Raw genomic sequence first — 12,137 nt, forward strand, 5'->3', positions numbered from 1 at the left:
TTAAAAGCACTTAATTTAGGTAGAGTTGTTACAGCCTACCCCCCTTAAAGGAATCTCGCCCCGAGATTCAAGTGCAGAAAGCAACAGGGGGTCACCAAACTGATCACAACTCTCAACCCAAATGGTAGTACCTTGCGGCAGTTTTACTTGGGAGTTTTAACACAACTTTCTTATACAAAGCTTCTGGAGTTAGCATGGCGGAAAAAGGACAGCTAGACAATCCTTAACGCGGTGCATTACTTTTTACGATGTACTCGAGTTTGGTTTTATTTCTGAATGCATGCACGTCCTAGTCGTCCTCTCAATCAAAAATAATTGCCAAAAATCTTTGGACTTACGTGGTTAGTGCCGGTGCCAAGGCAACAATACGGCTCTCACTATAATAACTAGTCGAGTTACTAGGCATCGTTTCGAACACAACATTTGTTAGTGTACCTGCAGAAAAACACAACACAGCCTGAACCTTCCGTGCCAGCACTCACGAAAGCGTCCACAATCATTACCATTCACTATAGAAACGGCACCCATGCGTTTAACGCTGCATGGACAGCGCAACAACCGTGGAAATAGGTTCCTTTGAATAGAACCCTATAACCCTTCGCATTCTCGTGATGCGGAATCATGCACACGTGTAACAAACGTGGGCGAACAACCGTGACGATAGGCTCGTTGGAATCGAACCATACCCTCCTTCGCATGTATTAACATACGGAACCTGCGCACGTATAATAGACGTGGGCGAAACAACCGTGATGACAGGCTCGTTGGAATCGAATTCCCATCACCCTTTGCATACTCGCGATGCAGATTTTGGCACACGTATGATAGACGTGGAAAAAAGTGCTAGAAGTTAGAAGATAACCAATAACTATTAGCCACCTTAAAAACAACCCCAAAATCCCCTAGGCCTCCTCGAACTAAACTCATCCTTAGCGAACTTACGAACTTCTCGATTTTACTTCTTGCAAATTTTAGTTAGAAAAAGAATTTTAAGGTTTGTTGTTCTCCGTACTGTGCTTCGAGCTCTGATACCAGCTGTGGCGGAACCGCCCAAATTAACCTGACTAAAATGCATTGAAGTCGCCTAACACGCGGTTATGCACTTTAAGCAAGTCAACTTGGTCGACCGTCGGATTTCCTCCGATAAACCACATAACAGGATCGAGAAGCATTGCTCACGCGAAGGTGAGTAGCACAGAGATTACAACATTCCATCCTGACAACAAGTTCCACATCTTATTGCATCAGAGTTTTCGAAATTTAGACCAAAATTTGCAAGGTTTGAAGTCAAATAAAACTAGCGGAAGCTAAACGTTGATACATGACATCATGACGGAGCCGATCATGACATCAAAAATTCCTTCCTTCTCCATCCGAGGAAGGATCCCACTCGACGGTCCAGCCTGGAGGAAGCTGGGTCGGCCAAGTGGTACCAGCACCCAAGCTATTGACATTACCTGAAAAATATTAGCCACAACAAGGCTGAGCAACTAGTACTCAGCAAGACTGACCCGTCGGAAAGACACGACCGAGACCTAGACATGCAAGGCTTTCTGGCTCTGGGGTTTTCTTGCCAAAAGCGTCTAAAGTCAGTCCTTACTTTCAACATTTTAGCTCATGTTCTATGTTCTTTATCCATTCTAGATTAGCAACTTATACTGAACAAACATGGTTTCCAAGCAATTACTTAACAAACATCAAGATTAAAATCATCATCATGTTCCATCTTTACTCAGTGCAGAATAGCGATCAAGTAGTCCCAATCTGTGAGAGGCAGACGAATCGATTCGAATTTATTAACCATGCATGGCAAACCTAATCTCACGACATCCACGCACCACGAAAGGGTCGCTTCATTTGTCAGCCGTCCCCATTGATCCCTTAGGCATGTGTTAGGACCAACTTCCTTTGGCATGCAATGCTCCACAGTCCCGGCCTATTGCTGCACTGTGACCGCACTTGCACCCACATGATGCACCATGGGAACGACGTTCCAAGGACAGCCGGAAGGTATGCCACGCCCTAGTTCAATCAGGTACTAGGCTTCCCCATCCCATACTAGGTATGAGATTAGTACTTTCAAACACTTGATCACGAACGTTGACATGTTTCGACCTTAGTTCATTTTCATTTAGACACACGGGGTAATCGACCAAGTATCGAACACAAGCCTGGCCCCGTCCGTCGTCCTTATAGTTGCGACAAAACAGAAACATTCAACTCCTATAACTCGCGAGTGACAGGAAATCACTCGACTTTTACCTAAACCTATTAAGCAATGCAACTACTCGGCCTTAGCAACTAGTATTCAAAAACAAGGTACTAAGTTATGCATCTAAGGTTCCATTACAACTCCTCGAAACGTAAATGCGCAATCAAGTAATCAATAAGTGGCATGAAAGTAAAACAGGGAGTTCATGCACCGGGGCTTGCCTTCAGAAAAGGCTTGCGGGTCCTCGGGGTCTTGCTCCGGTTTGGGCTCTCCTTCGCAGGGATGCAGTTCCTCGGCGGGGTCTTCTTCCGGTGCTGGATGAAGCTCGTACGTTCCGTATGGTTATTTCACACACTCATGTTTTAACACGGACACTTGTAGCAAAGCTACAGGAAAGGTGGGGGAGTTCAACTTCTGTTGGTGGAGAGCAGGATGAGAGGGTCGGATTGGGGAAAACATAGGGTCTGACCCTCAGGTTTAAGGAAAACCGTACCGAGGTCCTCAGACTCAACACAGAGGAATCCCCGAAATTATTTCACCGATACCCTTGGGTCAAGAAAAAGTTACAACCGAGCCCTCGGGCGAGGCGGAGAAAGGGTCGGCGAAACTTGGCAGGGTCGGGCGAGGCGAACGGGAAAATGTCAGGCGAGATGAAAAGAAAAGGGTCGGGCGAAACGAAAAAGGACAGGGGTCGGGCGAAACTAAAAAGGACAGGGGTCGGGCGAAACGAAAAAGGACAGGGGTCGGGCGAGGCGAACGGGAAAAGGTCGGGCGAGACGAAAAGGACAGGGAGGTTAAGTAGCTTACCTCCAGGTCTACCGGTGAAGCCTTGGGGCCGAGCAGGAGTAGGCTGGGACGGGAAGTTGTACGCGCTAACGCTTGGGCAGCGGCGAGACTTTGACGGTGGTCCGGCGGCGGCGGTGCTTCTTGCGGACACCAGCAAGCTCGAGTACCGCGTGGAGGAGCGGGCGGCTGGTGTGTTGGGAGAAATGGCTTGAGGGTGGCGGCGAAGTCGCCGGAGTGTGGGGTGGCGCAAGGGGTGAGCTCCACGGAAGCTCAGCGGCGGCGCGGGGAGGAAGCGGTGGCTCAGAGGAGAAATCTGGACACAGAGGAGAAAGCGGCGGCGCAGATGCGGGCGGTGGCAAGGGGTGGCATTGCCGGTGAGGGGGTTCCCTTTTATAGGGCCGGGGTGGCGCGGAGGGTCGAGGTGGGGCTCCGGTGGGGAAAGGATAAGGCCGGGAGCGGCTAGTGCTCGGGCGAGGCGGCCATTGGCCGACGACGCCATTGGGCAGAGGAGGCGGAGCTCCGGGTGGTCTTCGGCGGCGATTGGCCTTGGGTGGCGCACGTCTGGGGCTTCTGGTCTGTCGGGCGGGCGAGGCGGAAAGGCTACCGTGGGGGTTGCCGAGCGGGCGGAGGCGCGGGACGTCGGGGGCATCTCAGCTTTCTCGGCGAATGGGCGAAACAGGGTTGGCGGAGTAGTGCCGTGGCAGGTGGAAGGCGACCTGCGCGCGGCCGGCGATTGGCTCGCCCTGCGCTCGCTCCATCCTGTCGCGGGTGCGGGTTGGGCGCCGTGGCTCTCGTCCTGTCGCTGTCGCGCTGGTGATAGGGCGCCGGCGAGCTGCCGATGGCCGGCGGCCACGCGGCGCGCGAGCGAACATGCTCGGGCGCTCGGGCGTCGAGGCTCCCTTCGGGCAGCAAGCCCGACCAGCTTTGGAGCGATCCTTCTCCGAATCTTTCAACACAACTCCCGAAACTCCTCTAAACAAACTTGCTCAACTCTGGTCGTTCTTCAAACTTTGCTTAAGGTGTCGGTTTTGATTGTGAGAGGATTCGAAGATATTTTACGTCAAAGTTAGCCAAAAATCTGGAATTCTAGACTTAGGATTTTTAAGGCACCTGGGGTGAGTTGACTGGGTTACCTCACTTTGACCGGGATTTTGAACAAGTTCGGATCCGATTTGGATCTGGGTCAGTGTAACGAAGTTGGAACACTCTTGAGGTACAACAACTTCTATTAAGGCTCGGACTCGAGTTTAGATAGGAAAACGGGAGATGAAAGCTTGCAAAGATGGAGGAAAACTCGAATTCCAGGACTTAAGAGATTTTCAGGGTCCTTTAGGAAAGCCGGCTTTGGTTGCTGTTTTTGACTTCCTTTCACTCTGAAATGGTTAAAGTGCCTTTAACAAAAGTTGTTGGGATTTAAAAGTTTTACAACTCTTATTTGGGCAGAAACTTAAGTTTGTATATAGAATTTCAAGCTTTTTTAAAAAAAATCAAACTCCCAAAAGAGCTTCTTAGGTTGATAAAGGTCATTTCACTTCTTAACTTAGGGATTTATCACTGGTTTAGAGTTAAAAGCACTTAATTTAGGTAGAGTTGTTACACTTATACCCACCAAACTAGTCGTGTAACGGCTCGGGGGCTGTGTACCACGTGCCCATCGACTAAAAAAAATTTTCTTTGGGTTTTAAGGAAAAAGAGATGCAAATTGCAGATTGACCATCAACCTGATTCTTTGATTCAACCTAAGGCTCGGGGGCTACTCCATATGGAGTGCAACTTTTGTCGCACTTCCATACAAAAATTCAAAATTGAAGATTCAAGACTAAGTTAACTGACGCTTGAGCACATTCTAGCTGCATGGCAGTGTCGAGTACGTTTGAAGACTCAACCCAATGAAGTACTCGACGAGCACCAAAACTAGTCGGAGGAGCCTACAAAAGTACTCAGAACTGCCGCATTTGACTAAAAAGTACTCAGGGGCTTGTCGTACATATATCTATAGGCCCACTAGAAGGTTTGGACAGTTCTAGATACAAAGCTAGACACCGAGACGTGTCAGACATAGAGGTTATGGTGCAGGACGGCGTATTCTACGTGGCAAGACAGGAACTAGACGAGAATTAGGAAACTACTTGTAGCAATTAGAGTAGGACTTATCTAGTCGAATCCGACTAGTATTCTTATAAACAACCGACCTATAACCCTGCCCCCAGCAATATAAGGCGAGATAGGGACCCCCTCCAAAGCAATTCAATCCAACCAACACACAAGATGTAGGGTATTATGCAATCCAGAACCTATCTAAACCGTGTGTTTGACTTCACCTTCGAGTTCCTGATCTCGACGAGCACCACGTACTAAACAATATCTCGGGCACCCACCTCAGTAGGTTGTCGGGGCTAAACACTGACACATATAAACCATGGGAACTATATTCTATGTGCGAGTAAAACCACATCTCTTGTTCACTTCAATCTTACCTCTTATGTTTCATTTTTATTTTGCGGTTGCGCAAGGTTCTTAATTGCCCGCAGCATTCTGCTAATTATCATTGTTGAAAATGCTGTATCTGAGGCGTGCTATTAGCATAAAGCATGTACAGTACTATATGTTTAAGAATTCAAGGAGCTTGAGGCCTGATTTGAAATTTATAACTTTACAATTGTTTTTATTTAACTCGGCGGATAATAACAATTAACAATACATGTATTCATCTCCCTTTCATCTATGGAGTAGTACCGTTAAGCAACAATCAATCCAACAATATAATACGTGACATCACAAAAAGGACCTCAACCTTTTGGCATTCTAGTGCACGAAACCTTTTGAGCCTACGAGGTCAAGGTCTCCTAAAAAACCATGGCATTGCAAAACTATGTGTCAAAAATTCCCAAAGGTTCTTTTCCCTGGAATACGAATAGTAATAATATTTGAATACAATTAAGCAACTTGTATCCGAATAATATTTGACCATCACAAAAGGAACTCCCAAGTCCTTTTTCTAAATATCATCCGAAAACTTTATGCTAATCCATCTAACCACCACTCCAACGCAAGTCAAGGTCAAGACCTCAATGTTATATATCTTCTATGGGGGTGTTTGGGAGGAGGGGGTTAAATTTTAGCTCCCGTCACATCGAATGTTTGACACTAATTAGGAGTATTAAACTTAGACTAATTATAAAACTAATTACACAACCCCTAGGCTAAATCGCGAGACAAATCTATTAAGCCTAATTAGTCCATGATTTGACAATGTGATGCTACAGTAACCATTCACTAATGATGGATTAATTAGGCTTAATAGATTCGTCTCGCGATTTAGCCTAGAAGTTCTGCAATTAGTTTTATAATTAGCTTATATTTAGTCATCCTAATTAGTATCAAACATCCGACGTGACAGGGTTAGAGTTCAGCCACCTCCTCCCAAACGTCCCTATATATATCCGGAGCAACCGCATCCGGTTCAGAAAGCCAATCACAAGATAGCAACAAAAGTTAGCCAGTTGACACCTTCTGAGTCCAGTCTCCCTACCTAAGGTCAAGCAGCAGCAAGCCGCTGCTCCATCCATGGGGGCTTTCGACGACAGCTGCGACGACTGCCGCTGCTACAGCAGCCGGGAGTTCTGGTGGTGCGTCCTCTGCCTCGCCATCCTCGCCCGCCGTCGCCCTCATCGTCGTCCTAGTCGTCGCCTTCGGCTTCGTCCGCCACGTGAGCGTCACCGTCGACGACGCCTCCCTCACCCGCCTCGCCCTGGTCGGCGGCGGGACGACGGCCACGGCGCTCGCGTACAACCTCTCGTTGACGCTGACCATCCGCAACCCGAACTGGGCCATGGCCATGACCAACACCAAGCCGCTGGACGCCGCGTACAGCTTCGACGGCCAGCAGTTCGACCGCGTCCGGCTCGCCGGCGACGGCGACAAGCACCCCGCAGGGAAGACCAGGGTGTACAGGCTCACGTCGGGATCCGACGCCGCGCCCGTCTCGCTGGGCAACGCCGGCGTCGCCGAGTTCGGGAAGGAGAACGCCACGGGGGTGTTCGAGGTGGTGGTGGCCGTGAAGGGCGAGGTCAAGTACACGGCGCGCGTCACCAAGTGCGCCATCGAGGCCACCTGCCCGCTCAAGCTGCAGCTCGCGCCGCTGGGGCAGGCGCCGGCGGCGATCGTGTTCCAGAAGGTCAACTGCAAGCTCGCCAAGGCCGAGAAGAACTGCTAGGCCGGACGGCATTGTGCAGCTAGCTTTGGGGTGCAGTGGCGTGTCTGACACTGGGATCCTGCAACTTCGATAGGGATGTCAGTGGTGGCACCAATGTTTAAGTAGTAGTGGGGTCAGTTGTTTTCTCACCTTCCTTGATTTAAAATATGGAGTAGTTCAATTGAATGAGTTTTAGCATTTAGGTCGAGTAAGTAAACCATGCTATGCAAAACTCGCATCCATAGAGCTCATGGATCACCTATCCTTGAGAAGAAGCTCGGTTAAAGCGCCAGAGGAACAACTGCTAGTGCAAAGCTCCGAACTAGCTAATTGTCATCTTAGTTGGTGTTAATTTCCTGGTGAGGTGATATGGTTGTTAGTTAGTCGTTATCGTGTTGCAAGTTTACTATGTTGGTTAATGTGTAATGTGCTTGTTATGTACCGAGTACCGGGACAGTACTGATATAATCAGAAATGATGTAACTTTGTTACTCTAATCGCTCAAAACATAATTGTGCAGGTTAAATATGTGTAGTTAAATTTACACCATCAATTTGAAGGATCATCTGCCTTTCCTTGTGGGTTTTGGTAAAATACTGTCTCATGAGATATGTACTGAATTTTTGGTTTAAAGGGATGATGCAAAATGGTTGAAATAACAAGCAGCGTGAAGACAGATCAATTTTCTAAACCATTTGTAGTTGAAATAAGAGAATTATAATGGTGAGCTGATGCGAATTAGAATGTGTCTGTATTAACTTGGGGTCACTTGGCCAAATAAATTAAAATGAATGCGAGCTGGATCTCCATTTAGCATCCCTCTCATTCAAAATACATATCGTTTTAGGATTCCTGTCAGCCAAGCTGTTTTAACTTTAAACATCAGATATATAACATATTACTATGGTTCACAACATTAGAGATATGTTACTACTAGATTCACCATGAAAAATACTTTCAAAATAATTATTTACATCTTTCTGAAATGCCACGTCTTTAATTATGGTCGTTGCTTAAAGTGTCATCTTGTAGACCAAGTCGATATCCTAAATGACGTGTTCCGTTTAGAGGAAGTATTTAAAGATAATGGCTGAAAAGGAGAAATCAATAAGCGTGCAGATGACACCTTCGTTCCTTCACCGTCTCGAGCCCATCCATAAAAATCTGTTCTCATTTAGAAAAAAGAGAGGATACCACAGCCAACGACAAGGATCACAATACGGTGTACCCATAACACCAGCCCATAGAACACACGTGAGGAAACATAAAAAAGCACCAAATACACAACAGGATACTACAGACTAGACCAAGCAATATGACACAAAGTAAATCACCAGTAAAAAAGCATGGCCTAAGAAATTTCCATAGGGACACTAAGAAAAAGGCCCTCTCGAGGTGAGGCCATCTGTTCACACAACATATTCAAGGATTTTCCTAGGAAATAGCTTCCAAGTCTTCTTACTCATAAACCTCTATCACAACTTCATCAATTTCTACATCATTCCCTAATAACACCCAAACTCGAGAAGAGGGTAGCTTAGTTGGTCAAGATCTTTGTGGTGGAATATGTTCACCTGGGTTTGAGTTTTTGACTTAACACATGAGCTTATATTAGTGCGTAATTATTTTTCAATGGTGGGCGATATGCCTGTCAATGTGTCGACAACGAAATGCTAGTGGTGACTCATACAATCTCAAGATCAGCTAGCCTACTCTCTGAGATGTGCTTGTACGGGGTGAGTTTATGCATGCTGGTATGTGAGTGTCTTGAATTTATACTATGTTCTCAGAAAAATAATGGCACTCAAACTTTGTGCGGGGGATCGATCCAACTTGGGCTTGGAGTCTGTACATGCTGTTGGAGTTGCTCCTGCTGGAGAATACTATCCTAGTCAACCTGGATTAAGAGTGGGAGAGACTGAGAAAGGCAAATAATCCACCTAAATGCCATTTTCAACTACTCTCAAGAGAGCATTGAATTTGCCCTAATCATGTTCACTTGTAACCATACATACCTCAGATTAAGCCAAATATTCAGAAAGCATCCTCAATAAAAAAAATCCTACAAAATTACTAGGATTAAAGTTGGACATGATCCATGTACTATCTAAATTAAATCTCATTGCCAATTCAGTATTTTTTTTTATTAATATAACAAAGAATATTACATATATAATTTTCAGATATTTTCAAATTAAATTGCATTGCTATATTTGAGCTCCAAGAATGTTTGGAGCTAGTGGTGAGAGAGAAGCAAGGAATGGCTGCTCGAAGAGCACACCCCAATAGACAAAATGGTCATACCGATGAAGACATATTTACGGTTGGAATAAACTCGGCTCACATACTTTAAAATGTAATGAAACTCTTTCACACATTCATTGATCTGATCTAATATCCAATTAAATGCTTTCATGTTGTGCACGAATTAAAACTACGGTTGCCTATGTAGGGCCGTCCCTGGGCACTCTCACAGGCCGCCACTTTTAAATAACCCCAAATTCTTGATTAGTGTTAATCATGCATGTAATTGTTTCGGACATTAACTCACTAGTATGCAGCATCATTGGTTAAAAATTACATGTAATCTTCCAATTAGCTCATCTCTTTATTCTATAGTTTTATGCATATCTTACTGGAATCGAGGATTAAAAAACTTCATATGGTATTCAGAACTAAAGCTAAATTTTGCTTCAAATATAGGAAAAAAAACGTTTTTGGACGGCGTCAAGTCCTTAGCAAGTTGCTTTCAGTTTTCAGCACCAAACCATTAGAATCTTACACAAACTTCGGGGGTGTTTGGTTCTTTAGGACCTTCTAAAATTCCTATCACATCGAATGTTTGGATACTAATTAGGAATATTAAACATAGATTAATTATAAAACCAATTACACAGATGGAGACTAATATGCGAGACGAATCTATTAAGCCTAATTAGTCCATGATTTGACAATATGGTGCTACAGCAAACATGTGCTAATGATGGATTAATTAGGCTTAATAGATTCGTCTCATGAATTAGCCTCCGTCTATATAATTATATAATTAGTTTTATAATTAGATCATATTTAGTTCTCCTAATTAACGTCTGAATATTCGATGTGATATAAATTTTAGTCCTGACTATTGCATTTAGTAGATCATCTTTTGCAAAAAAAATAGTTTAATATACCTTTTCATGAAAAAGTTACAAAAGGAAACTTTCTGCAAATTATTCATGCTACACTTTCAAGTTGATACAGTTTTCTTACATAAAAGGATATATATAGGACGACACCAACACCAGCCCCACCAATATTTTGGCCGTCGACTGGGAATGCGGACTCTATTTTTTATTGATGCCCATCATTAGCATGCCAGCGCCCAAAGCTCCCACTCTAGTTTGTTTTTTCCGCCGACCGACTACATGTAGGCGAGTTGCGGGTGGATGAATCGCTCGCCAATTATTTGGCTCACCGATGTATTATCAGCATGGCCTGCATTGGCACAATATCCAGATTATCCCTCAATGAGCACACAGGGCCCTCAATTTGCATACCAAATGGAACTTGCATTGTAGAGGTTATTTATTCAAGGTTTTTATCCCGCCTTGGAGGTTATTTATTCTATGCCTTAATCTGCAACTCTCTTCTTTGTAGCTAAGAATCCATCCTATGTAGCTGCCGGAACTCTCGATCGGCTAATAGGGCTAATTATTCGAGTACTAGTACGTAGTAAAGATTTTCTACTAGTAGTTACTAATAACACAAAGTGGTACAAAATGTTTATAGTCAAACTACCTTTAAAAATAAAAATATTGCTATACCGTTTTTCAAAAGTTCAATTATTGATGTCAAAGTTTAAACGCGTTGAATGACACAACCGGAACATCACTCTTTTATAACGACTAGGAGTACAAAAATTTAGAGGGTGTTTGGTTGGTTGTATTATTTGATTCATGTATGAAATGATTCAAAATAATAATGATCCTTTTGTTTGGTTAGGTGAATTGTACCAGCTCATCTAGGATGAGATCATCACACTTAATATATTATTCTACTAATTAGAGTAAACCATATAGTACAAGTAAATTAATTGAACCACCCATTCAGAATCATCCATACATGCATCATGTGGTGCATACAACCAAACGTACCTTAGTGCTTCTTTGTAAACTATAAAGTTATGTCATCGGAAGTACTGACTAGTTTAAGATCAAGTTACCAAAACAAATCATCGTGCGCTTCAACATTACATGCCAGTAACGTGGGTCCTAAGGTCAGTATGGGGACCGCTAATTAGCGCGCGCGTCGGGGAGGAACCTAGGATGCGATTTCTGATAGCTAAACGACAGGCGGTTGGTGGCAGCTGCTGCGGGTTGTGTGCGTTTCTTTCTCGTGGTCCAATCGCTGCTCAGTCCACCGAGAAAACCTCAAAACTTCATCCTGACAGCCCCCACTTTCTTTATTTTCTTTTTTTCTCTAATTATCGATAAAGAAATTAAGCAAAAATTGTAAACACATAATTTGGTTCAGAACCTACCTATATATATATGTGTGTATGAAACAGATATACTAAAATCATATAAACATTAATTATATATATATATAAACTAATATTGCATAAGCTATGAACGTATCCTGGACGGTGGATATAGGTACCCACGGGTCCCCACCGGATACGTGGGCCCGCATGACCACGCCGTGCGGGCCAAGATATGAAGACGTGTGGAGCTCAAGCTAGGAGGTCGAGCGAATCAATTCAGTCTGAATATCACGGGATACTTGTTGTAAACCGACTCAGATTGGTTTTCATGTAACAACCGACTAGGATTAGATCATATCCAACTTGTAACTCTCGGTCGTCAGTCTATATAAGGCGGCTATGTCCTCCCCCCTGGGGGGGGACGAAACTCAGCTCGACCCAATGGAGAGCAACTCTTTGCATCCCATACTAGCCATATC

General features: G+C 44.6%; 1 pseudogene; it reads left to right on the forward strand.

Moving 5' to 3' along the window:
- Window positions 1-6,480: 6,480 nt before the first annotated feature.
- LOC101776676 lies at window positions 6,481-7,719 on the forward strand (annotated as a pseudogene).
- Window positions 7,720-12,137: the final 4,418 nt, after the last annotated feature.

Source organism: Setaria italica, chromosome II (genome assembly GCF_000263155.2).
Source record: "Setaria italica strain Yugu1 chromosome II, Setaria_italica_v2.0, whole genome shotgun sequence".
Lineage (NCBI taxonomy): Eukaryota > Viridiplantae > Streptophyta > Magnoliopsida > Poales > Poaceae > Setaria > Setaria italica.